Source organism: Pelophylax lessonae (assembly GCF_965119305.1).
Source record: "Pelophylax lessonae genome assembly, chromosome: 1".
NCBI classification, from domain to species: Eukaryota; Metazoa; Chordata; class Amphibia; order Anura; family Ranidae; genus Pelophylax; species Pelophylax lessonae.
In genome coordinates, this window is record NC_138768.1 from 254,872,283 (window position 1) to 254,900,091 (window position 27,809).

Genomic DNA, 27,809 nt, shown 5'->3' on the forward strand with positions numbered 1-27,809 from the left:
AAAGGGTTTGTTCGCTCTGCTGAAGCGAGCGGAAAAGGCAAAACCCCTCTAGGAGGGTTCAAGAAGCGCTGGTCGGACAAACAAAAACCGACTCAGCCAAACCTGAAGTTAAGGCTTATACAGCCTGAAGGTGCGCCCCCACCCGGCTTGAGGGTGGGGTGACGTCTTCACCGGTATTCAGAGCACTGGATCGAGCATCGATCACTGCTACCGGTGCGATTCTTCCCTTCCAACATTTAAGTACTACAGGGAGCGGTAGTTACCGTTCCCTGAACAGATCATTTTCTTTACCTTTTCCAAAGATTAGTCTCAGTTCCCCACAGGAATCGGATCCGGTTGAGCAGACAGACCAAGGAGCCTCTAGTCGGGTGACTTCGGTCTCCAATGCTCAACCAGGAGAAATCATCACTCCTGATAGGAATCAGGTGTCTGATAAATGTGTGGGAACAGAGAGCGATCAGACTTTGTCGGATTACCTGGGCCAGGTAGTTCTAGGGCAGCCTGGTTCGGATCCAGTCAGACAATATCAGGGTGATGACTTAGGTCGATCACCAAGGATTTCACCATCTGTGTCTTCTTCAGAGCATCCCGGAGGCGCGGAGGTTGGTAACGCGCGCCCACGATCCTCTAGCGGACGCAGCAGACGCGCTGAACGGCCTGTAAAGGCAGTGTCAGCTATTGGATGTATTCCCTCCTCTCAGATTGCTGCTGAGATTTCTCCGCAGGATAGAGATGGAGGGAACTCCAGTTATCCTGGAAATTCTAGGCTAGCCTCGTCAAGCCGGTCAGGCCGACTTGGACATGCTAGTCGCGAACGCTCCTTGGAGACTTCCTCTCAGGGAGGATCTGCGGTCTCAAGGACCGATCTTCCATTGTGCTTTACAGTCGCTGGTTTTAATGGCCTGGCCATTGAGACCCAGGTACTGAAGGACAGAGGGTTGTCAGCTTCAGTTATTCCTACTCTAATTAAGGCAAGGAAAGCGACTTCCAGCAAGGTCTATTATCGCACATGGAAGACTTATATCGCGTGGTGCGAATCTTTGGGATTTCCTCCACGTACCTATTCGGTGACCCGAATCTTGGCTTTTCTGCAAAAGGGGGTTGAGCAGAAACTATCCTTGAGCACCATCAAGGGTCAGGTTTCAGCATTAGCAATCTTCTTTCAGAAGCCCTTGGCTAGTCATTCCTTGGTGCGGAATTTCATTCAGGGGGTGCGGCACCTGGCTCCACCAGTCCGCGCGCCCTTACCGCCCTGGGATCTTAATTTGGTTTTGTCGGTTCTGCAGAAACCTCCCTTTGAAAATATCAGGGATATTCCCTTGCTTACATTATCCCAGAAGGTGGCCTTCTTGGTGGCTATCACTTCTGCATGCAGGGTGTGAGAACTGGCTGCATTATCATGCCAGTCCCCATATTTAGTGGTTCATAGGGATAAGGTAGTTCTTCATCCGAAGCCATCCTTTCTTCCAAAGGTGGTTTCAGACTTTCATCTGACTGAAGATATTGTGCTACCTTCCTTGTGTCCTCAGCCCAATCATCATCGGGAACATGCGTTGCATTCCTTGGATGTGGTTCGGGCAATCAGGGTATACCTGAAGGCTACGGAATCGTTCTGTAAAACTGATTCACTTTTTGTGATTACGGATGGCCCCAGAAAGGGGTTGCCTGCATCTGCCGCGACTATCTCCAAATGGATTAGACAGACGGTGGTACAGGCTTATTCTATTAAGGGTCAGAATCCTCCGTTCCCTGTTAAGGCGCACTCCACTCGAGCGCTCAGCACTTCCTGGGCCTACCGCCATCAGACGTCAGTGGTCCAGGTGTGCAAGGCGGCCACCTGGTCGTCGGTACACACCTTTACAAAATTTTATAAAGTTGATGTGATGGCATCGGCGGATGCCTCATTTGGCCGCAAGGTTTTGCAGGCCGCAATTTGAGGAGACCGGTGGTCTACCTCGAGGGTTTTTTTTTTCCGTTGGAATTTCTGTTGAGTCTCATCTTTTGTTTGATGAGCCTTTAGAACTTCTAGTTGGCACCGGTTGGGCCTTCTAGATTGGATTTTGATTTCCATTTTCCCACCCCTCATTTGTGGTACTGCTTTGGGACGTCCCGAGTTGTTATTAATCAACGAGGACTACGTCTGTCAATGAGCGACAGAGAAAAATGTATTTTTGTAAAATCTTACCGTAAAATCCTTTTCTCTTAAGCTCATTGACAGACGTAGTACCCGCCCCTCTGTTTTTGAGTTGGGTTGGGTTAAATTCTCTAAACACTGCTTTGTGACATAACTGATTTGCTGTAGCAGAGAGAGAGAGGATATACCCTCTGGGACTGCCCCTAAGGTGTGGCCAGAATGTTTTCTTTCCTGTCTAGTCCTACTCCTGTATAGGGCAGTATAACCCGAGTTGTTATTAATCAACGAGGACTACGTCTGTCAATGAGCTTAAGAGAAAAGGATTTTACTGTAAGATTTTACAAAAATCCATTTTTAATCCTCTGTTTCCTCTGGACTTCAGAGAAATCCCCCTGTTTCAGTGCATGCATAGCCTGTTCCATCACACTCCCCCTTGTGATTTATATTCTGCTGCATGTAGTAATTGAACTCCCCAAAAACTCCCAAACGTCACCGTTCAGCGAACACCCGAACTTCTAACGTTTGTTCAGCCCGCCAAATTCAGTATTGGTGGAGCTACCCTTATTGCACTTCACCACAGTTTCCAAAAGTGACGATGAATTCAGGCCCTATCATGGCCATGGGATTTGACACAGAGATGCCATTTGTTGTCCTTGTCGATTCAAACTCTGTGTCACTTGCCGACTGTCTCAGTAGGATTAAAAGCACTTTGACTTATTCTGCCAGCTTTATCATGCCTCTATCCCATACTGGAAGTGCATAGCTGTGAGACATGTCTGAGTTTGTTTGCATGTCTAGGGCAACTGCTTAGCAATCTGTCACTAGCAATGAAGCTGCTTTGCTAATCAGATTCTTGGTCCATCAGTCACCACACTCAATTCTGGTTTGCAGTTCTATTCTTCATGCTGCCTGGCAGTGGTGACCATCTTGACTTCTTGACGCGTTGACACAGTCATCACTATGTGTTAGAAGTCAGAAGCAATCCTTGATTACAAGGTCCGACTGGTAGCGCTCACCCCTAAAGGGGCAGCTGGATGTTTTGGTCTCATCTGCCTTGCACCTGTGATGATCCAGCCATACCTGGGCCTGAGACTACACCAACACACCTGTAAATATTTTTGTGGGCTTTATTTGAAGATATAAAGCCCTGGAAGAAATGGGCAAAATAAACAAGTAGAATAACGGTACTAAAAATGCAGTTTGATTTGTGACATCAATTACCAACTTAATAGCAGACAATCCCACGCCAATATTTAACACAGGAAGCAGCAATAGGAGTTGATGCTTACACTGGAGATGTACATATAGAAGAGGAGGGACTCCATTGTATCTTTTCCTTACATCAAACACATGTAAGTCTTCGTTTCCTTATGGGATATCTACAATAGCATTTTTTCTTATATCTATATCTTGATCTTCCCCCTGAGATTTACTGGGACAATGTTTTGTGTTCTCTTTAGATGACCCATAGCATACTATGCAGACCTTCAGGCTCGGTTCACACTGATGCGATGCGGGAAGGCTGCGAATTCGCAGCCTGTTCCCGCATCGCACACGCACCCCCCGCAGTTCACACTGCCATATGCGATCCGCTGGGGGTGTCAATGTAATCTTAACGACACCCCCAGTTTGATCGCATATCGCAGGGCGATCGTGCAGTTCGCACAGGATCGGATCGCACAAGTGTGAACCGCTGTGCGATCCGATCCTGATGCGGCAGCAAAAATGCCTCCTGTGCTTGTTTGCTGCGGGTGCGATGCGAATTTAGCCATACAAACTGTATGGCTAAACTCGCACCGCACAGCTGATCGCATGTCATGTCGGAGCAGTGCGCTCCGACATGACATGCGAACCCCGCACACGCAGTAGTGTGAACCGGGGCTTAAGGAAATACCTATATAGGAATCTACTCACTTTGAGGACTTTTCTGACCATACATTGTCAGTCCATGACACTGCATAAGGCCCTCTACATACAAACTATTGATTTATCCCACAGCACAGGTATTTAGTCTTATGGGTAGTCACTACCCTATATATTATAAACTTCATGTATTTGTTCAATCCCAATTTCTTCCTGTTTGTTGTATATACTTACAACCTATACCTTGGCTATATTCTTTTTTATATCACTTATCTCATGCAGTCAGACCCACCGCTCATGCCGAGGGACATTCGATTGGCCTGTTTCATTTGGGACCAGGGGTGGACTGAGCGGTCGGGCACTTTGGACGCGGTCCAAGGGCCTGGCCGGAAGGGGGGCCCGCCGCCCAGTACAGAATTAATTCACCCGATGTTGTCTCTAAGAGACAACATCGAGCTATCGGGCTATGTAAGTAGGAGCAGGAGAGGGGCCGGGTGGCTGGCGCTACTTTCATGGGAGGAGGGGCCCGGTGCTGCCTACTTCATTCCTGCATCAGATGCAGGGCAGAGAGACAGCCTCGGCTAGAAGACTCCGCCCCCTCTCTTCAGCCGTCAAAGCATGGATCACTGTATCTTGAAAAAAACAATCCCTCCTTCCATCTGGGCAGTGTCAGAGGGAGGGACAGGAACGCCTCCAGTTCAGCATCACACACAGACCATGGCCGCTGAACTGGAGAGCATGGGGCAGAGCCTGAAGCTGATCTAGATGAGGAGGAGGGACCTGGGGATGAGGGGGAGGAGCCTGGAGACTAGGTGAAGGAGCCAGGTGAGGCCAGGGGAAGGGGGCCGAGGTAGACAAGGGGGAGGAGCCTGAATATGAGGGGGAGGAGCCTGGAGCTGAGTGAGAGGAGGGAGAGGAGCATGGAGCCAAGTGAGACCAGGGGGAGGGGCATAGTGACACCACCATAGATGAAGATTTCTCCATACCATCTCTGGAAGGTAGGGCATACAAACTTTTATCTTTATGCTGTCAGAATCTGGCTGTGAATATCATTGTATCAGCCATTCCTTGTGCCATGCCCGCAGTCTCTGACCACCCCTTGTGTCATGCCCGCAGTATCTGACCTCCCCTTGTGCCATGCCCGCAGTTTCTGACCATCCCTTGTGCCATGCCAACAGTCTCTTACCGCCCCTTGTGCCATGCCTGCAGTCTCTGACCGTGCCTTGTGCCATGCCCGCAGTTTCTGACAGCTCCTTGTGCCATGCCTGCAGTCTCTGACTGTCCCTTGTGCCATGTCCGCAGTCTCTTGTCGTTCCTTGTGCCATGTATGCAGTCACTGACCGTCTCTTTTTGCCATTTATGCAGTCTCTGATTGTCTCTTGTGCCATATCCGCAGTCTCTGACCATCTCTTGTGCATTGTATGCAGTCTCTGTGGACAGTAATGTAAGGGGGAGCTCTATGGACTCTTGTGTAAAGGGGGCTGTGGTGACCAGAGACTCTTTTACATCAGAGTTTCCCTTTACACCAGAGTCCACAGAAAAGCCTCTTACATCAGAGTCCTTAGAGTTCTCCTTTACATCAGGGTCCACTACATTCTCTTTTAAGTCAGGGTCCACTTACACTGTAAAGGAAAACCCTGTGTTGAGTTTTATTACCCTGCCCTTCATATAAATGGAGAAATAGGTTTTTGGCCTTTTGTTATACCTAAAACACATTGCTAATCACACTAGTAACATGTGCGATTAACACACTATATAGCCTAAATATTGATATTTGCACTGAAATTAGCCATTTTATGTAGTTTTTTTAATTGTCTGTTAAAAATGTGGCTCTGTTAGTAAATTTCGGACACCCTCTCAGTAAATTTCACTCAGGGGGGTTGGCAATACTGCATCCCATTACAGTGCCTCCTCCCTCAACTATGTATCCTGAGCGCCACTTGCCCATCTCCAACGTCTGGGCCTGGCATAGCAGGTGCCGTCAGATAGAGGGGAGGGAGAAGAGCAGACACACGTCCGCTCTCCTCCCCTTCTTCTGGAGGAGGGATGTGGGTGTGTCTGGAGGCGGGACGTGGGTGTGGCTGGAAGCGGGGCAAGGGTGTGGCTGGAGGCGGAACATAGGTGGGGCCTGGAAGGGGGCCCTTGATTTATTTTGCCCGGGGGCCCTGAGGGTTCTCAGTCCACCCCTGGATGTAACAGCAGACACAACACATAGGGGGATATTTCCTAAAACTGGAGCACTCAGAATCTGGTGCAGATGTGCATGGTAGCCAATCAGCTTCTAATTTCAACTTGATCAATTAAGTGTTGACATTAAAACATGGAAGCTGATTGATTTCTATGCAGAGCTGTACCAAATTTTACACTCTCCAGTTTTAATACTTCCCCCCACAGAGAGTTCACTGGTGAAGATTTTTGGATTCAAAGTACAGAGCTAGGGTGACTCATAAATTGATGGCTACTACATGCTGCTTGTGTAGCTTTCACCATATGGAGTCAGTTGTTATGTTTGTTTAGTCACTGATCACTACTCTTAGTAATTAATTACAAATTATTTTAGTAGAAGTATTTATCTACTAAAAATCACCCATGTAGCTCTAGCCTAAAGTTACCATATGTAAATATTGTGTAAGCTGTCCATACTGATAAGTTCCCAAGGCGCTTAAGGGCTTGTTCACACCATGATTTCTGCATTCCAGATGCATTTTTGCATATACATTTATACACATTTTTTATGCATTTTTAATCTATTTTCAATGCATTCCAGGAATTTTTTTTCTCTTTTTTTATTTTTTACTTGAAAAATCTTTGTTCTCATTAAGGACAATGCGTGTTCTGGTGCATTTACATGCATTTCTGGATGAAAAAAATGCAGGTTGTACTTTCTCGGAAAGCTTTGGAACTGAATGCACTGATGGCAACTAGGGCCTTCGGAATACATAGCAAACACTATGCATGCCTTCTGGATGCAGTTTAAAAATGCACTGGAAAGCATCTGAAGTAAATTAACACTATGACATTAGCATTCTGTTCAAACAGCATTATTTTTTTTGCAAAACGCTACATATTCCCTTGACTTTTTTTTTTTTTTTCGTAAAATCGACATCAGCCTTTCTCAACCTTTTTAACACAGAGGAACCCTTGAAATAAATTTCTCGTCTTGGGGAACCCCTGCTAAAAAATAAAAATTTCCAACTTATGACAGTTAAGGCCCATACACACGTAGCGATTGTCGGCCGTAAATATTCGGCCGCCGAACGATCGGCCGATTGCCAGCTTGTTAGTGTGATGCTTCCGACAACCGACTGCGACTTTTCGGCCGAACAGAATCGGGTGTGCAGGCTATAAAATTTTTGTTGGCCGTCACCAGGACGGCCGATTGTTCGCCAGTCAGTACAGAATTCGGCCGACTAACAGCAGATGAGCAAGACTGGGCATGCTCAGAGAAGAAAAAACACACAGAAAGTTAACTATCACATGGCATCACTTCTGCAGTCGGCTGTTGTTGGCCGACAAAATTAATGTGCAGTCTTTAGCACTTTTCAACCGACAGGACAGCACCGGACAAAAGACGGCCGATCGTTCGGCCGACAATCGCTACGTGTGTACGGGGCTTTAGTGTCCGGTTTGTCCGCCACAATATCGCAGTCCCGCTATTAGTGTGACAGTCAGTGGGAAGAATGCTCCTTACTCTTGTCATCATTGGGAAAATTACCCCTTACAGATAGCTAAAAGGAACAGTGGTGTCATTGGAAACGTATCTGAGAGGCAGAAATAGCCCATTGCTCAAGGAACCCCTAGCAACCTCAGGAGGAACCCTAGGGTACATGGAACCCTGGTTGAGAAACCCTGATCTACATAATACGATGAACTCTCATCTTACAGAAAATACATATAGAATACTCATCTCATTGATCATTTTAAAAGAGTCCTAAACATTTTCATTCTCATGGCACAAGGAGGCTGATTTGTAAAAACTGCACATCAGTAATATTAGTATATGAGTTTAGACATTAATGACTGTGTGTTGAGTTATTTTGAGGGGACAGCAAATTTACACTGTTATACAAGCTGTACACTCACTACTTTACATTGTAGCAAAGTGTCATTTCTCCAGTGTTGTCACATGCAAAGATATAAAATATTTACAACAATTTGAGGGGTGTACTCACTTTTGTGAGATACTGTAAATACTGTAAATTAATAAGTGTGCCGTTATTTACTCTCTGGCCATCCAAACTATTGCTAGCCTAATGTTTCAAATTTCCCTTTTTCTCTGAGCAGGGTCTTCAATATTATACATGAATTCTCAGGTAATCTACCAGCAATAAGCTTCACTCAATTTCTTATACTGTCACCCCAGAGGAAATCGATGAGCTCCATGACTTTTTTAAGTGCTAATGGAGCATACTGAAAAGACAATAACCTCCAGAAAAAAGCCAGTGGCCATTGCTGTAGAAAATGACTTTTCAGTGTGACACTACTTGTATATGAGACTGTTCCACAGTCAACCTAATGTACTTCATGAACTTGTAGAAGTCAGTTGAAATTGCAGTAGCTGAATATAGTAAATCATTGTTTCTCTTAGTGATTGTGTTGTTTTATTCTTTCATATATAGTTGTTGAAAATGATAGAAATCCTTCCAGCTGCTGAAAAGCAGATTTCTTACTATATTGATTGTTCCTGCAAAGCTATTCATTTCCATTATATTTCATTTTTTGTCGGCAAAGGCTTTACCCAAAAAATGAAAACATTTTAGATTTTTTTTTTTTGTAAATAGACTTTTTGTAGCACAGTTTTCTGTAAGTACTGAACATTATGGAGACACAGATCAACTTCTTTGAGGTTATGTGAGTTTCCAAAGTATCAAGAACTTTTTCTGGCTGAGGGGTAAGACTTGCTGTAAATGACCCTTAAGTGCATCTTTTTATACACTGATGAGCTCCCCTATGACACATGCACTTGACTGCCTTTGTTCTCCACCATGCCCCCTCTTTAACTATCCTTTAAGGCATTGGTCCTCAACCCTGGCCTAAAGGGCCCACTACCAGGCAAGATTTTCAAGATAACTGAAATACATCCCAGGTGAAATAATTTGCTGCTCAGTGATTGCAGTATTAATGTCTGCATCTCCCCAAGGTAATACCTAAAATCTGGCCTGTTAGTGGGCCCTGTAGGCCAGGGTTGAGGACCACTGCATTAAGGTACCTGCTTGCTGCCACTTTTTCCCTCTCTACTATCCTCCACAGTTTTTTACATTATGGTTCTGCAGCCAGTGCTCTCAAAGAACCTTCCCCTACCACCTTTTGGCAGCCACTTGTCTTCTCCATGAGCCCTCCAACTGACACTTGCTGGTCCTTTCCCTTTTCTGCAGTTACTGCCATCCTCCATGATGCCCTGCCAATCTTCCTTAGTTACTGCTCTCCTGCACACACCCCTCACCAAGCCCAATGTTTTGCTTAAAGCGGAACTTTACCCATAACAACTTAATAAAAAATAATTTTCTTCAGCAAGAAACATACATTCCAAATTAATAATTATGCTACCAAAATGAGTGTGTGCTGTAAATTGCCTCCAGCATTGCTCCTGTTTCTTGTTGCTGGAGGCTGCTATTTTGCTGAAGCTCAGAGCCCCTGAAGAGCAGTATATTGTAATGAGGAACTAAACGCATCAATTTAATGGTTTCAAAAACAGTTGCATTCCGGGAATGCCGGGATTGCTAACTGTCACATTTGCTTGTGTCCTCAACCAAACTGTCAAACCATCAAATGGCTGGTGTCATAACTGATTACATGTGTAGCAGCATGGCAGTTGCAGATCTAACAGAAGCAGCTTCCTTGGCTGTAAAGGATAGGAGGGTTTATTTCCGCTTGTAGACTGTAAGCAGATCGGCCTCTACAAACTCAGCAGTGCCTAAAAATAGAGAACAACTGAGCATGTGCAGAGAAGGGTGAGCTAGTGTATTACTGGATTTTAAACACTATAGGCATCTATTTTTAAAATTTTACATAGATATACCTGCAAAAGCAGCCAGACTAAAGTGATCAGGCAGAACATACTTTTCTGACTAAAGTTCCACTTTAAGAACTCTCGCCACCACTTGCAAAAACTCTGCTCCCACATAAGCTAATAATTCCACAGCAACTAAAATCAATAACACTAAAAATATTGTTTATACTCAAATATTATAAAATACTACCTAATCAACATAGCTAATTACATTTATATTTAAATAAATAACATTTATATTTGAATAGCATAACTTCAAATACGTGCTCAAGGAATGGGCACACTGGGACTGGGCTAGGCATTTGTAACTGACCTTGAACAGTTTCTTGGGGGATGGTACACAGGGCAGATTAATGTATTTCTTACAGGAAATATTACTAATTTAATATTCAGCAAACATAAAGATGTAATTTTGTAGCAACAGAACAAAAATTTACTTTGTATTTTAGAACAGTCATGTTGTTCTTTAACTGCTTGCCGACTGTATAACTTACATATACCATGGCAAGGTGTCTCTGCTGCACATGATCAGGTACCTAGTATGTGATCCTGCACTTCCCGGTCTAGGCGTGCATGCACACTGCCAGCAATTCCTTAATCACAGCAGGAGCTGATCTGCGGGTAATGCAGACTTGATGTCCGCCAGCACCCCCCGATCATTAGGCAGAAAGCCAAAACAGCGATCTGCCTATGTAATCAAGGCAGATCCCCGTTCTGTCAGTAGGGAAGGCATTGATCCTGTGTTCCTGCAAAGCAGAAACATGGATCAATGCCTTACCCTAGTAAAAGCACCTCCCACACAGTACACAAGCACTGGCTAGGCACACAGTTAACCCTTTGATTGCCCCTGATATTAACCCCTTCCTAGCAAGTGTCATTGGTAAAGTGACAATGCATATTTTTAGCATTGATCACTGTATTTGTGTCACTGGTCCCCAAAAAGTGTCAGTTAGTGTCCGGTTTGTCTGCCACAATATCGCAGTCCCGCTATATGTCGCTAATCACCACCATTACTAGTAAAAAAAAAAAAATTATAAATATATCGAATTCTAATATATCCCATCCTATAACTTTTGCGCAAACCAATTAATATACACTTATTGGGATTTTATCTACCAAAATATGTAGCAGAATACGTATCAGCTTAAATTGATGAAGAAATTTGATTTTTTACATTTTTTATTGAATGTATTTTATAGCAGAAAGTAACAAAATGTTTTTTCTTTTTTCAAAATTGTCGGTCTTTTGTTGTTTCTAGCTAAAAAAAATAAAAACCTCAGAGGTGATCAAATACCACCAGAAGGAACCTCTATTTGTGGGGAAAAAAAGACTTACATTTTATTTTGGTACAGCGTTGCACGACCTCGCAATTAAAGTAACACAGTGCCGTATCGCAATAAATGGCCTGGTCATGAAGCGAGGTAAATCTTCCGGAGGTCAAGTGGTTAAGATAGCAGAATAAACATAGATTATTGTGGTTCCTCAGGGTTTCAATTTATTTAGTGATATTAACTATTTTCATCTAAATAGGTATATTTAAATCTAAAAACAGACTCGTGAATTTTTAAATTTTAGTAGATTCTTAGAAGGAAATACTTATTTGTATTGTATTTTTGAGAAAATATATTATTTTCTCCCAGTTAAACATACATATCTCTGTTCCCTACTCCGGTATTAAAGACAACAAATATAAATCTTACCTTCATTGGCAAATGATATGCAATGCATAAAAGTAATGTGTTGTTAAAAAGCCTGTAAGATCGAGTGACCTCGTAAACATGTCTTCTTAAATTTCCAAACTAGGAAATGACAGCTGTAAAATTTTCCAGCATACAGAAATCTAGCTTTAAACTATTTGCAACTACACTATCTTGTATTATATTTTATGAAACAATTTTAGTCTTAACAAAAGCCAGAAAGAATGATAATACCTTAACCACGCTATGAAATATTTGTTTTGTAAAGAGGGATCCCCCCTTTTGGTAACAATATGCTTAGACTCACACATGGATAAAAATATGAAGTGCTACCCCCTTGGGAGCTGCAGAAAGGAACTGGCTCTTTCCCAAATAGGACAGGGGCCACCATTCACCTAATCAGTAGTCCATTCACTCCAGGCTCTAGTAAACAGTCTAGGGGTTGTATTGTTCGCAATTTATTGCATGGAGGTCTTGTAGCAGAAGAGGGGCTGGAAGCATGGGATACTCCAAAAATGCTCAGTAGTAGTTAGTGATCAAAGGACAGTCTATCCTGGTAGTAGTAATTAGTGGTGAACAGTCCAAGGCCCCACAGCTGAAGACCATGAGGCAAATTTTTGTGCTTCTGGTTGCCCTACGCCAATGTGCAACTGCTGGTACAGAGTGCAGCGCCAGCACACAGTCTCAGTGATGACTTTAAGGTCACTACTAACAAGTCCCCAGGACAGCTGCCTCCTTTCAGCTTTCTCCAGACACAACCCAGTGAGAGAGATAGCTCCTCTCCGGACCAGATTCCTTGTGGTGTGGTTCTTCAATTGGCTGAGCAAAGTCCATTCAAGTCCTTCATCCTGGCACCTCTAAAGCCTCTGGAGCAGCTGTTCAGTCCTTGGGATGCCTGGAAGCATCAGCCCCTGCACCTCTGGAACCCTCCTGGGTAGAAGGAACCCTACTCTCCAGTGTCTCAGACAATTGATCTACATTCCAGCCCACTTCTGGATACTTCCTCTCTAGGGATTGGGCAGATCCTGAAAAATAATCAGGCTGGTCAATTTGAATCTCCTGTCCTAAGCTCTGGAAGTTTCTTTTAGAGCAGGGGTAGGGAACCTACGGCCCACAGGGCCGTATGCAGCCTGCAAAATCATTTGGTCCGGCCCCCTGGCTGCCTCTGAGTCTGTCTTTCAGTTGAGCTGTCAGAATGGAGCCAATGTTTCCAGTATAGTTTCGGCTCCATCCTGACAGTCTGAGTCAAAGGCGGAGTGATACCAAATGCACTCTGCCTGTGACCAATACAGGAAGCATCTCCTCTTCCTCTTGCGTGGCACCGCTCCTAGCCAGCAGTACCCACAGCAGTACCATTCTGAGCCAGCAGTACCAGCCTGAGCCAGCAGTATCCACAGCAGTACCAGTCTGAGCCAGCAGTACCAGCCCAGCAGTACCAGCCTGAGCCAGCTGTACCCACAGCAGTACCAGCCTGAGCCAGCAGTACCAGCCTGAACCAGCAGTATCCACAGCAGTACCAGCCTGAGCCAGCAGTACCCACAGTAGTACCAGCCCAGTAGTACCTGCCTGAGCCAGCAGTACCCACAGCAGTACCAGCCTAAGCCAGCAGTACCCACAACAGTACCAGCCGGCAGTACCCACAGCAGTACTAGTTTGAGCCAGCAGTATCCACAGCACTTCTAGTCTGAGTCAGAAGTACCCACAGTAGTACCCATAGCAGTACCAACCTGAGATAGCAGTTCCAGCTCAGCAGTACCCACAGCAGTACCAGTCTGAGTCAGCAGTACCAGCCAGCAGTACCCACAGCAGTACCAGCCTTAGCCAGTGGTACCCACAGCAGTACCAGCCTGAACCAGCAGTACCAGCCAGCAGTACCCACAGTAGTACCAGCCAGCAGTACCCACAGTAGTACCAGCCAGCAGTAACCACCAGTGGTACCAGCCAGCTGTACCCACCAGTGGTACCAGCCAGCAGTACCCACATCAGTACCAGCCTGAGCCAACAGTACCCACAGCAGTACCTACAGCACAGTACCAGCCAGCAGTACCCATTGCAGTACCAGCCAGCAGTACCAGCCTGCACCAGCAGTACCAGCCAGCAGTACCATCCTAAGTCAACAGTACCAGCCAGCAGTACTCACAGCAGTACCAGCCAGCAGTACTTACAGCACATTACCAGCCAGCAGTACCAGCCTAAGCCAGCAGTACCAGCCAGCAGTAGCCACAGCAGTACCAGCCAGCAGTGCCAGCCTGAGCCAGAAGTACCCACAGCAGTACCAGCCAGCAGTACCCACAGCACAGTACCAATCAGCAGTACCAGCCTGAGCCAGCAGTACCCACAGCAGTACCAGCCAGCAGTACCAGCAATCAGTACCAAGCAGCATTTCCCAGCAGCAGTACCAGCCAGCAGTAACCACCAGCAGTACCAGCCAGCTGTACCTATAGTAGTACCAGCCAGCAGTACCAGCCAGCATTCCCCACCAGCAGTACCAGCCAGCTTCCATGAGACTGGACTATCTGGGCCTAACTTTGGATTCATCCTCAGCCAGGGTGTTTCTTCCTCCGGAAAAACTTCAAAAACTCCAGACTGCGATTCAGCTATTGCTCTCCAGCAAATGGTCATCCCTTCAGACTTGTATGAGAGTTCTGGGACTGATGGGGTTGTCCTTCAAGGCGATACCTTTCTCTTAGTTTCACACGAGAATCCTCCAAAAGGAAATCCTTCTCAAATGGAACAAAGATCCAAAATTCCTGGACAACCAGAGCCAGATGACCAGGGGGTTCCTGTTATGGTGGCTTCGGTCCCCAACACTCCCTTTCCTCCCACTATATTGGACAGTGATCACCATGGATGCCAGTCTGTCCGGGTATGGAGGTGTTCTCGGCAAGCTTTCTGCTCAAGGAGTTTGATCCCTGGAAGAATCCAGGTTACCTACCGATCAATGTTCTGGAGTTGAGAGTGATCAGGCTTTGCCTAGTCCACTGGACCGAGCACCTTCAGGGCTGTCCAGTGCGCATTCATTCAGACAATGCCATGGCCATGGACTAAATCAATCACCAAGGGGGCACCAGAAGTGTCCTTGCGGCCTTGGAGGTGGCTGGCATCCTTCGGTGGGTGGAACGCTTTGTTTCGGCTCTCTCCACTGTTCACATTCCTGGAGTGGAGAATTGGCAGGTGGATTACCTCAGTCGGCAGACCTTGGCTCCAGGGGAATGGTCTCTCCATCCGGAGGTGTTCCGGAGCTGTCCTTCACTGAGGCACTCCCGACGTGGATCTGTTGGCATCTAGGATCAACAGGAGAGAGCAGAGGTTTGTGGCCCGATCTCGGGACCCTCTGGCAGACACCACAAACGCGCTGGTGGCTCCTAGTCCACTGGATGGAGAACCTTCGGGGCTGTCCAGTGCACATTCCATCAGACAATGCCACAGCTGTGGCTTATATCAATCACCAAGGGAGCACCAGAAGTGTCCTTGCAGCCTTGGAGGTGGCAGGCATGCTTCGGTGGGTTGAACTCTTTGTTTCAGCTCTCTCCGCCGTTCACATTCCAGGAGTGGCGAATTGGCAGGTGGATTACCACCGTCGGCAGACCTTGGCTCCAGGGGAATGATCTCTCCATCCGGAAGTGTTCCGGAGCTGTGCCTTCGTTGGGGCACTCCAGACGTGGATCTGTTAATATTTCCCTTCCAGGTAAACAACAAAGATATCCAACACAGCTCACACTTGCAAATAGGGAATATGAGCAGCCAGCTATTCCAAATACATACCCCATATACCCAAGCGAACTGGAATTTTACCAGGAGGAAAAAAAACAAAACATCCTCCACACCTGAAAACATGTCAACTATTTATACTAATATTGTTTTTTTGTTTTCATTATTATAAAAGGTGGGGACGTGTGTAAAAAATGCAAAGAGCAGGACGGACATAAAGAGCAGAGCGCCCATCTATGTTCCTGATGCACTCCCTATGTAGCAGCTGCATATCCTGCACCATCAACATTTTTAGGGACAGATTTAAATTATGATTCTGATAAAGGAGAGCCATTCACATGCGACAGAAAAAAAAAAGGAAAGCCTTGAGAATGGTTAAAATTGCTGAGTCAGCTCTATTGGGCAATGTGAATGATCTAAGGCATGAAATGATAACTGTCTCTCTTTGTCTTGCTAATCCGATTCTACAAACACTTCTGTCCTACAAGTTAACAACTTATCTCAACTAACCAGACTGAACTAAGTGGGAAAGCAGTTCTGAAGTGTTTTATATGCAGAAGAATAGATTCCATAGCACTAGCGAAATTGCATGACATGTTGAATGCAAGTTGTGACCCAATAGCAGCATAAAAACATAGCTTTTAAAATTATTTTCTGAACTCTTTACCAAAAGCGAGAATAATATGCAAAGTCATTGTGTCTCAAACTCCTACTAAACGTTTTGATGAAAGAGTGTGAAAACAACCACTTTGATACCTGTTATATAAAGGCCAAAAGAGTTCTGCAGAGTCCTCAAAGGAGAAGCAACCAGTAGCATAGATAATACAGGTTGTTTCAGCAAGGCAATTGAATATTATATCGGATATAACTGCAAGCTAAAAACTAGTGTTAAGGACATTAAAGGGCTTTACTCACTTCTGGGGTAAGTTTTGTCCTGAAACACTGAAAACAAGGCAAAACAAAGCATCTACTATTAACCACTTAAGCCCTGGAGGATTTGGCTGCTCAAAGACCAGGGCCTATTTTGCGATTCGGCACTGCGTGACTTTAACGGACAATTGCGCGGTTTTGCGACACTGTACCCAAATTAAATTGATGTCCTTTTTTTCCCACAAGCAGAGCTTTCTTTTGGTGGTATTTGATCACCTGTGCAATTTTTCCTTTTTGCGCTATAAACAAAAAAAGAGTGACAATTTTGAAAAAATAACAATATTTTTCTGATTTTTTTATATGAAATTCCCCCCAAAAAATGTAAAAATCAAAAATTTTTAACATTTTAGGCCAATTTGTTTTCTGCTACATATTTTTGGTGAAAAAAATCGCAATCAGCGTATTTTGATTGGTTTGTGCAAAAGTTATTGCGTTTACTAACTACGGGAAAGACTTATGTAATTTTTATTGTTTTGGCGATCTGCGATTTTTTTGCGGGACTGCGACTTTGCGGCAGACAGATCGGACCCTTGACTGACATTTTGACACTTTTGGGGGTACCAGTGACATTACTACAGTAATCAGTGCTATACATATGCACTGTTACTGTAAAAATTACACTGGCAGGGAAGGGGTTAACTTTTTTAGTGATCAAGGGGTTAAGTGTGTCCCTAGGGGCGTGCTTCTAACTGTCAAGGGGTGTGGCTTTTGATGTAACCACAGAGACATACGATCCTACATAGCAGGATCGTATGATCTCTGCAGTTACACCAGGGAGAATGACAGGAGGCTTTGTTTACATTAGCCGCCTGCCTTTCTCCCTCTCTAGCGGGAGATCGCGAGTGGCCCGGCGGACATCGGAGCCACCAGTCACTCATGGGGGGATGGCAGTGGACAAGCGGGAGCGCGCCTCCGGTGGTGCACGCTCGCCCCCTATTGGCTCGCGGGCGAGTGACGTACCAATACGTTACTTTGCCCAGGGGGGGCTGACCGCCGCAGTATATGTACTTGCGGCGGTCGGCAAGTGGTTAAATATTTTGCTACCCTGAAAATGTCTTACTTTAACCTAAATATTAAATGAGGACCAGGAAGGACCAGATATCGAAGACAATTTATTGCAGAAAAACGCTATTCTAACATTTTTGAATAAGAGGCTCTGGCAGCTGAACTGCTTGAACCAAAGTACCACAGCCACAACAACAGGGAAGAGCCCAAGTGAAAAATATTCTTAGGGATACCATGTAAATACAATATTCTGGTCAAAACGCTGAACACTATTTGCCAGACCTGAAATGACCACATTCAATAGATTCTGTTGCATCTGTAGACAACTGGAAAATGCTCATAAAACAAATTCCACCTGCCACATGGAGCTAACATTTTAAGTTAAAAAATTTGCACCAAAACGAGTAGATACTCTTTTTGTCTTCCAACAAAACCAACATTCAAATAAGGGAATGTAAGGCCTGAGATTAGAAGCACCCAGCCCACTAGTAAAATTCTGCTTATATGCATAATGCCTGATACAAACACCAAAAAAAACATTAACATTTGAATCACATAAACAGTATATTAGTTTCTGATAAGGTGGTTCTGAAAAGATATATTGTCTTTTGTAGGAGTCTAAAACTCCATCCTGGCAAACTCTATAACAATACCCTGGAAATAAATGTGGAGCAAGGCAGAACTGTGATTCTGGAGCTAAAAGGACATGATATGTTGCATTAACCATCAAACTGGAAGACCAGGGAATCACGTTCCCCCATGCTCCCTGGACTCTTGCTTTGAGAACAAACTTCCTACCAGGCACCAGTGTTTTGCAAAGCAGATTTGTGCAGCACTGTAGTAGAAATGCACTGTGACTTACTAAAAGGAAAGCAGAGCCCTGTTCTGAACTGAGAGTAGGAGGAGCATTGGAAAATGCAGATCTCTGTGGCTGAGCCAGAGAGGGGATCGTGTAGCTACACCACAAGCCTTCCAATGTTTCACTATTGAATCTTCATGCTGCTTATCAAGAAAATAAATTTGAGACGAAGCAAGAAGAGAATGACCAGGGAGTTAAAAGCTCCCGACCAAAAGCAGAGAATAAACAAAATTATTTAATGTCAGATTTTGCTAAAAGGGCATCTGGACCAAATGATCTAATCACAAAAAGAGCTTGATATACTGTAGATTTACATATATCAATGAGAATGGGCTATCAATAAAGAACAAGAACCCTTAGGAACTGACAATTAAACTCATTGGACTCTTCAGGAATCACAGCTAGAGGTGATAACCTAAATAAACAAATGGAGGAACTATATGAGGTGGGATCCTCTCTTCAGAAATTTCTTTTGAAAATTATAAAACACTACCATGCCTACATGTCATGTTCTGTGACACATTGTGTACTGTATGTGCACTGCTGTTTAAGTTTTCCTATAAAACAAAGTGGGAGAAATATAATCTATATAAAACACAATCAGGCAACTCATTCACAGATTTAAAACTAAGAAGCCTTAAACAGCCTAATTCCTGTAAAGGAAGTAAATAAAATCCTCATAAAAGCCAATTATGATAAACTGACTGATCAGCCTGTTAGGCACACATGCAACCACACAATCTCCCCTAACAATCATTTCTGTAATAACAATGACAGCTTTGAACCCTGATATGCTGCATACGGGACCGTAGAACTACCCATTCTAGCTCAGTACTTGAAATAATTGCAGCAAAAGAAAACAAAATGCAGACATTTCACAGGTCAGAAGTGTGATAAGCAGGCCCGGACTGGGACAAAAAATAGGCCCGGGCATTTTAGACTGAGCAGCCCATGAAATGTTAACCGTCCCTTCCCCACTCTCCATCTGAGAGAGGGGAGAAGAGAACCTGGAAGAGCTGCGGTGGGGAGGGGGGAAGTCAGAGAACATGGGGTGGAGCAGGGAGCACGGGGGGGGGGGGGAAAGAAAATAGGGGGCCAGAGAGCACAGGGAGAAACAGAGAACATGGGGGGAGCAGAGAACACGGGGGGTGGCGGAGACCACAGGAGGATAGCGGAGAGCAGGGGGGATAGCGTAGAGCAGTGGGGGGGATGTAGGGAAGCCCTGGTGGATGTTTTAGAGCACTGGGGGGCCAGAGAGAGCACTGGGGGATGTTGGAGAGCACTGGGGTAGGTGGAGAGCACTGTGGGAGACAAAGTGCACTGGGAGATGTCTGAGAACACTGGGGAAAGTCTGAGAGCACCGGGGGATGTTAGAGAGTAATGGGGGGGGGGGGGAGAGAGCACGGGGGGCTGGAGAGCAGTGGGGGATGATGAGAGCATTGGGGGGCTGGAGAGCACTAGGGGGCCAGAGAGCACTGGGGGGGGCCGGAGAGCACTGGGGGGGGGCTGGAGAGCAGTGGGGGATGTTGGAGAGTTCTGGGGGGCTGTGGAGCAGTGGGGGATGTCAGAGAGCACTTGGGGGACCGCAGAACAGTGGGGGAAGTAGAAGAGCACTGGTGGGCCGGAGGGCACTGGGGGATGTCTTAGAGCACTGGGGGGCCGGAGAGTATTGGGGGATATCAGTGAGCGTGGGGGGGGCGTAGAGCACTGGGGGATGTTGTAGAGCACTAGGGGGGCGGAGAGCACTGGAGGATATCAGAGAGCACAGAGGGGACCAGAGAGCACTGGGGGGGGGGGGTCAGAGAGCACTGGGGGGGCCGGAGAGCAGTGGGGAAAGTAGGAGAGCACTGGTGGGCCGTAAAGCACTGGGGTGCCGGAGAGTATTGGGGGATATTGGAGAGCACTGGGGGGCCCGGAGAGCACTGGGGGATGTCTAAGAGCACGGGGGGGGGGGGGTGGAGAGCATCGGGGGATGTTGTAGAGCACTGGGGGGCGGAGATCACTGGAGGATATCAGAGAGCACAGAGGGGACCAGAGAGTACTGGGGGGCGGAAAGAAGTGGGGGAAGTAGGAGAGCACTGGGGGATGTCATAGAGCACTGGGGGGCTGGAGAGTACTGGGGGATATCGGAGAGCACTAGGGGGGGGGGCGGAGAGCACTGGGGGATGTTGTAGAGCACTGGGGGGGGGGGGCGGGTGGAGAGCACTGGCGCATGTCGTAGAGCACTGGGGGGCGGAGAGCATTGTAGGATATCAGAAAGCACAGAGGGGACCAGAGAGAACTGGGGGGGGGCCGAAAGAAGTGGGGGAAGTAGGAGAGCACTGGTGGACCGGAGAGCACTGGGGGATGTCGTAGAGCACTGGGGGCTGGAGAGTACTGGGGGATATCAGAGAGCACTGGGGGGGCGGAGAGCACTGGGGGATGTTGTAGAGCACTGGGGGGGGGGGCGGGTGGATGTCGTAGAGCACTGGGGGGCGGAGAGCATTGGAGGATATCGGAGAGCACAAAGGGGACCAGAGAGCACTGGGGGGGGGCAGGAGGGGGCAGGGAGAGCACTGGAGGGGGGGTTGGGAACGCCCTGGGCTGGTCATAGAGCACTGGGGGTCAGTAGAAAGACACTGGATAAGAGGAGCAGTAGAGGCAGGTGCATTTTGAAGAGTCAAGCTCTACATTTCCTTCTGCAGCCTCAGAATGCCTGCTTCTCCTCCTCTCCCTCCTGCAGGTTTTCAGAGGATGCAGAAGGAAATGTAGAGCTTGATTCTTCTAAATGCAGTCGTTACGTCGTTCCTCCATCCAAGCTCAAAGGGGGGCTGGCGGCCACACTCAGATTGTCTCTAATCCGGCTCTGTAGTGTCTGCAGCAGTTGCCTCCTCTAGATCCTCCAACTTCATGGTCACGCCCCCCAGCACTGACAGCTGAACCAAGCTGGCTGCCGTGTAGCCGCGGAGAGGCCAGAGGTGATTCATTTAGCCCCTCCCCCTTCATGTTTCCGCCCCCCCCAGTGCCGATGGTTTAAATGAACTGGTGGCCGAGCAGCCACAGAGAGGCTGGATGAAAGGCACGGGCTCAAGGAGCAGCCCAGCTACCTTGGGCCCCAAAAGGACATGTAGCTCAGCCCACCGGGCAAGTGCCCAGTCTGCCCCATGGCCAGTCCGGGCCTGGCGATAAGTGAAATATAAATGAAAGCACTAGACAGGAGAGTGAACAGGAAGCAGTGACTAAAGGCTGACAGAGCACACTGAGCAGGGAAGACATTGACATAGAAGAGACTGAAGCAGACAGAACAGAGTGAAGTCTGTGTACATTCCCAGCCCTCAGAGCTTTCACTCTCCCTTAGCCTTTGATGAAGAGGGTCCTGATGGAGAGGTGTTGATCAGGCTGTCAGGCCATGGTAGGAGCTTTATACCCACGGTGGCAGGAACAGTGGCACTGTGGGCATCTAAAGAAGAGTAGGGCCTCCTCATCCTGTTTTTTTTTTTCCCCGGTAGCTCCTGCCCTGTAAGCCTGAGTGCTGACACTTTTCCAGTCAGCGGTCCTCCTCTTCTGGTCCCTGCCAAATCCCAATTGCCACCTGGTCCGGGTGGTGATGTGATGCCTCTAAGGTGTTGCTGCAGGTCCTGGTCTGCTTACAGGTGGATGCTAAGTTCCTTGGCTGACCTCGGGTAACCTATTACCATCAGTACCATCAGTATAAAGGGTAGCCCCTTTATAGGGACAGGGCCCACAGATGTGATGATACTCAGGGGGAGGGGGGAGTAAAAAAAAAATAATAATTAATTAATATAATAATATTAATTATTTTAATGACTGAGGCAGGCCTTCCTGCAGGGGAATTAGTCCTTTGAAGTAGTTCTTGAAGTAGAAGATCTGTTCTGGGTCAAAAGATCCAGAAGGAAGGCTGAGGAGAATCCAGAGGTGAGTCCGGCTGGCAGACCTGAAGTAAATGCTGACTCCACCCAGTGACAGGAGAGGATATACAAGTGGAAGGTAACACTCATTGGCTAGATGTTTCCCGCCACTAGATTTGTCACCAATCCAGTGTTCAGCAGCTGAGGTAAATCCTCCTAGCAACTGCAGGCAGCTTGCAACCTGAAACACAAAACAAAGAACCAGCAAAGCAGCCATAGAGAGTCATGTACTTAACAATCAACATAGCCCTCTATTAAGAGTAAAATGTATTTAATAAACAAATGGGTGTTAGGGATGACGATCCCATGGGGTCACTTCTCTATTTTATTCTTTTGTGGCCCTGACATTCTTTTTACAATATTTTTAAATATAGGAAAAATAAGTACCACAATATCTCTTGATCTGAGCTTCCTGTAATCCCTTAAACAACAGGAATGTTTTTTTCCACACCTCCTAAAGAATATTTCTTGATACCAGCCCACTTCTGTCTGCTGATTGGGCAGTGTTTAGGTACTATAGGGCCAGTTAGGCTCAACTGCATTGCACAGTGCTGTAAATTCGACATTGAGAGTTTGCTGACAGGAGGAGAGAGAAAATAAGCAAAATGGTAACCTCATTGTGTGGTGATGCTACATCACTGTCAAATTAGCAGAGGTAGATTATTACTAAGAAATATTGCCTCATTGCAATGGGCAAAAATAAGATAATACTGGCACTACAATGGTTGCTGAGTCAAAATGCTGGCTAAACAGAATGAAAATCTTTTGGAAAATATATCAGTGTTGACTGTGTTAAGCTGTTTGCCTGGATTTCAACCTTAAAACTGGTATCCCTAGAACCACTACATGTGAAAACACACATCCAGGTTCGACTATCCACCAAGCCTCACTGTCAAGCAAAATACACCGAGCCTACTTCCTGGTTCTAACCTTGCCATACAAGCCGGTGTTCCGTGAGAATAACCTACCGGGTGAGAAATGCCTACCCTCGTCACTTCCTGTGAGGAACAGCTGAGCAGCGTAGCAGTGCGCATGCTCACAGCCCCGGATACGTAATGGAACAGCTGAGGAGCTGACTAGTGCGCATGCACGGAGGGTATGAAATGATCACGGCAGTGTGTGTAACGCGGCGGTTACATTAAAACAGCTGTGCTGCAATATGAGTGATCTCCGCTCCTGTCCCTGTCACTTCCCTGATCTTGGCTAGTAAATATAAAAGCAGCGGCGGGTGTATGAAATCCAAATGAACGGAGATCTCGGCTCCGTGATGATCTTTTTATACACCCGTCGCCGCTTTTATATTTACTAGCCCAGATCAGGGAAGTGACAGGGATAGGAGTGGAGATGACTCATATTTCAGCCGAGCTGTTTTAATGTAACCGCCGCGTTACACACACTGCCGTGATCATTTCATACCCTCCGTGCATGCGCACTAGTCAGCTCCTCAGCTGTTCAATGACTTAGTGGTGACGTAGGTGCACCGGAAGTGACGAGGGTAGGCATTTCTCACGGGTAGGCTTTTTTCACGGAACACCGACCATGGCGAAAGGATTTCGGCTCCAGCAGGATGGATGTCCTTGATCGGATGATGTACACTTCTCCACACTGGAACCTTGTTTTATGGGCATGAATATATGCTTACTAACGCGAGTGCATAATTTTATTCATTAAACCTGTTGTATAAAATCTACACTTAGAGGCGCCTCTGTTTGTCTTTGTTTTAGACATGTGAAAACATGTTCTATCATTTATATATATTATGTATGGTGGACAGGCTCAATTGGTATTGACAGTGGTAAACTATGGACCAGACATGGACACCCAGGAATAGCCCTAGACATTTTGTCTTGTATGTTTATTCAGCAATGGAGCAAGCAAACACAGCTTCAATACAGGAGGGCTTTGTTCAGCGAGTTCATAGCAAAAAAACAAAAATATCTGTTTGTCCAAGCTACCAACTAAACTCAGGTCCGTTTGCCTGCTAATGGGTTCCATGATACAAATAGGCAGACTTTGTACCTTTTGAGTGTTCCTTTAGCAGTCAGCCTAATCACACAGCAGCAGGCATCCACAGCAGAGCCAGCGAGATAGAGAGCCCTGAACATCAGTAAGGTCACAAATATAAAGGCCTGTAGACTGCTGAGACTCATAATGAGGTCTGCTTGGTAAGATATGGGCCTAGCGATAAAGGCTTTATCCCACCCAAAGCTCTTCAAAGTCTCTGGCCCCCCAGGACTCGGAGCAGAACTTAAGATTCTGAAAAAAAAAAAAAAAACATTTGTTTTCTCTACGTTAGTCATAGACCCTGGAGCATCTCACCATGTGTATGTGCAGCTGTGCATGTCAACCAATCAGCTGTTAACTTTCCTTTTTCAAAGATAAACTGAACAAGCTTAGACTAAAAGGTGACTGGTTACTGTTTACAGCTAATCCAGACTTTGTCTGCTCCACTTTTAGTAAATTCCCCCCATCCCATTTCTAATTTGCTATTGTTGTCTTCCTCAAGCCATATCTCAGGTTATATAAAACATTAACTGAATGCTTGCACAAGTCAGTCAGATTGCAAAAAATATTTTTTTGGATCTAATTGGGGCAGTTGCTTATTCATTTGTATTCATCTTAAAGCTGAATTCAAGGCAAAATGTAAAAAAGCACAACTGATTTCTCCTTGTACTACTTCCCCTTCTCTGATCTATGCTGAACACAAGAATTCAAGAGGCTGAAATCAAACGGAGCTACCTAAAGTGAATAAATATCCTAAAAAAGGGTAGAGCAGAGCCTATGAAGTGCTAAACATATAATATACCTATAACCCCTCTATAATGTAAACAATAAACACATAAAGTGTCATTGTATCATGTGACATGAGGCACTCTAACAATAATAGTGATACAACATAAAATTATTAACCGCTTCAATACAGGGCCCTTTCACCCCTTTCCTGCCCAGGCCAATTTTCAGCTTTCAGTGCTGTCACACTCTGAATGACTATTGCGCGGTCAGTTGGTTTTCACGCACACTCACCTTCTATAATCCCCTTTTTCTCTTCAGTTTTGTTATTCACAGGGATGGAGACGCTGAGCAGTGCTCACCAGTGTTTCATCTAAAGTCCCAACATTGCCCAAATTGTATATGCTAACAGGGATGGAGACGCTTGCTTTACAGGCTGGTGTCTCATATAAAGTCCCAATTGCCTTTACTACTGGGATGGGGGTGTTTGTTTTCCAGCTGGTCAATTTTTAATTTGTACCCTATGGCCATCACATGGCCATTAGTTTTCAATACCAGTCATGGATGGGAGCAGATTGGGGGAGGATTGGGCCATCTCCATGCTCAGCTGTTTCCCATCCATCCATTAGCATTCAATGTACTTCCATGTTGGAGACACTCAGGAGACACTCAGATTGAGTAGTGTTAGGAAGTGTTAGGACTGCAGGATACACAGGGTGCCGTGGAGTGGCCTGCAGCTTACACATGCGTTTACAAATGTGTGTTAACTAAACCCCTGTTTTTAACCTATTATGTTAGACAGGTACACTTGGTTTGTTAGCAGACTGGTGGGCAAGTATAGCACACTAAGGGCCGGTTGGTTTTCACACACACACACCTTCTATAATCCCCTTTTCTCTTCAGTTTTGTTATACACAGGGATGGAGACGCTGAGCAGTGCTCGCCAGTGTTTCATCTAAAGTTCCAACATTGCCCAAATTGTACAGACTATTGCGCGGTCATGCTACACTGAACCCATATGAACTTTTTTTTAACAATTCTTTCACACAAATAGAGCTTTCTTTTGATGGTATTTAATCACCCCTGGGTTTTTTATTCCATACTAAAAAAAGAAAAAAGACAGAAAATTTGGAAAAAAAAAAGGTTTTCTTATTTTCTGTCAGTAAATTTTGAAAATAAGTGATTTTTCCCCTTCACTGATGTGCGCTGATGAGACGGCACTGATGGGCACTGATAGGCTTCACTGATGGGGACTGATGAGGTGGCACTAATGAGGAGGTACTAATATGCCACACTGATGGGCACTGATAGGTGGCACTGATGGGCACTGACTGGCAGCAGTTATGGACACTGATGGGCAGCACAGATGAGCAGGCACTGATGGGCACTGACTGGCAGCACTATGGGCACTGATTGTGGGCATACAAGAGAGCGGCCTTTCTGGGGCGCCGTCTAATGACGTCGTCCCAGAACGAGAGCCGCACTGCTCTGCCGTCATTTGACGGTGGGCGGGCGGCGAATTGTTAAAGTACTGTAGTGCCACAAATAACTAATGAACCTTAAATTCACAAATGTGTTAACAAATGTACAACAAAAAGCTGCAATGAAATGCCCATATATAAAAAAGTGCCAACTCCACCTCTTTTGATTGCTGAATACACATGATCATCCAAAATGCCCCAATTGTTTTGACTTCTTTTTAAAATAGGAAGGTCTATATGCGCTTGTGATACAATCTCCAGCTCTTATTCCACTTCTGGCAAGCCCTTCTTCTCCTCCAGTGGATCCATCCTCATTAATTATTGAGGCACTCTTGCACTGTAATCATTATATGTTGCACGTTGTATGGCCGCGCACATCCAGACTTTTTGAGTTTATTGTTTACATTATAGATGGTTTTTAGGTCCCTTGTTTGTTTAGCACTTTATAGGGTAGTGCTTCTCTACACTTTTCCTGAGTATTAAGTCACGTTTATGTATGAGGTGTACATTTTTTGAGCGTCAGCTGGGTATATATTCATTATCGTTTTCTTCTTATTCATACAGCGAGTATGTTTCTATACAATTTATCTAAATTGATTGCATTGAAAACATAAATTAAGCATTGTATAAATTGATTACAGAGCTGCATTAATGTGTGCCTTTTATAGCTGCCTGGAGTTCAAATTTAAACAATAGACCAATAAATGGACAGACCTGTTCATGGAAATATCACATTAGCAATAGTGTAGTTGCTTCTGGGCCAGTTATGTCTTTGTGCTTTGGGAATTTCCTGATGACTGTAATGGAAGATTATTGTAGATAAAATACACCAATAAACGGTGTTTCCAGGACACTTTAAAGAGAAGTTTGGACTTCCAAAAAAGCAAACAGTCAAACCCACCTATGTGGATGCAGCATCAATCCTATACTGCATCTGCCCCTCGCCACCTCTGCATTGAAAACTGAATGGTGGACTGTGGAGGGGGAGCGGGAGGGGCTGGCTTAGGCTTTCAGCCAATTGCTGAGAGGTTGAGCCAGGGGCAGGTCCAGGCATCTGGGTGGATGCTGACCATATGGTCTGGATCTTTCCACAATTTCGACCAGCTGAGTGACATCAGCTTATAGCGGCCTTTAGCGGACTACACTCCTGTGTGAAGTATAGCTAAAATAGCTTTGGCCATAATTCTACATTAAGTGTACAAGGATAGTATTTTCCATGAAGTGTGATTCAGCCTAACTTGGTTCACACTCACTGCTGCTGCGATTTGATTCAATATTCAGTGCGAATATGTAATGCGACTTGATTGCGTTTTGGATTTGATTTGCATATTCTATTGGGACAAAATCACCCTGGAATTGCACCAAAGTAGCACAGGAACCTTTTCCAAAATCGCCCCATGCTGTGCTGCATTGCTGTGAATGAGCACCATTGAAAACAATGTTATTTCCATTGTTATGTTATTCTGTGCAACTCAAGTTGC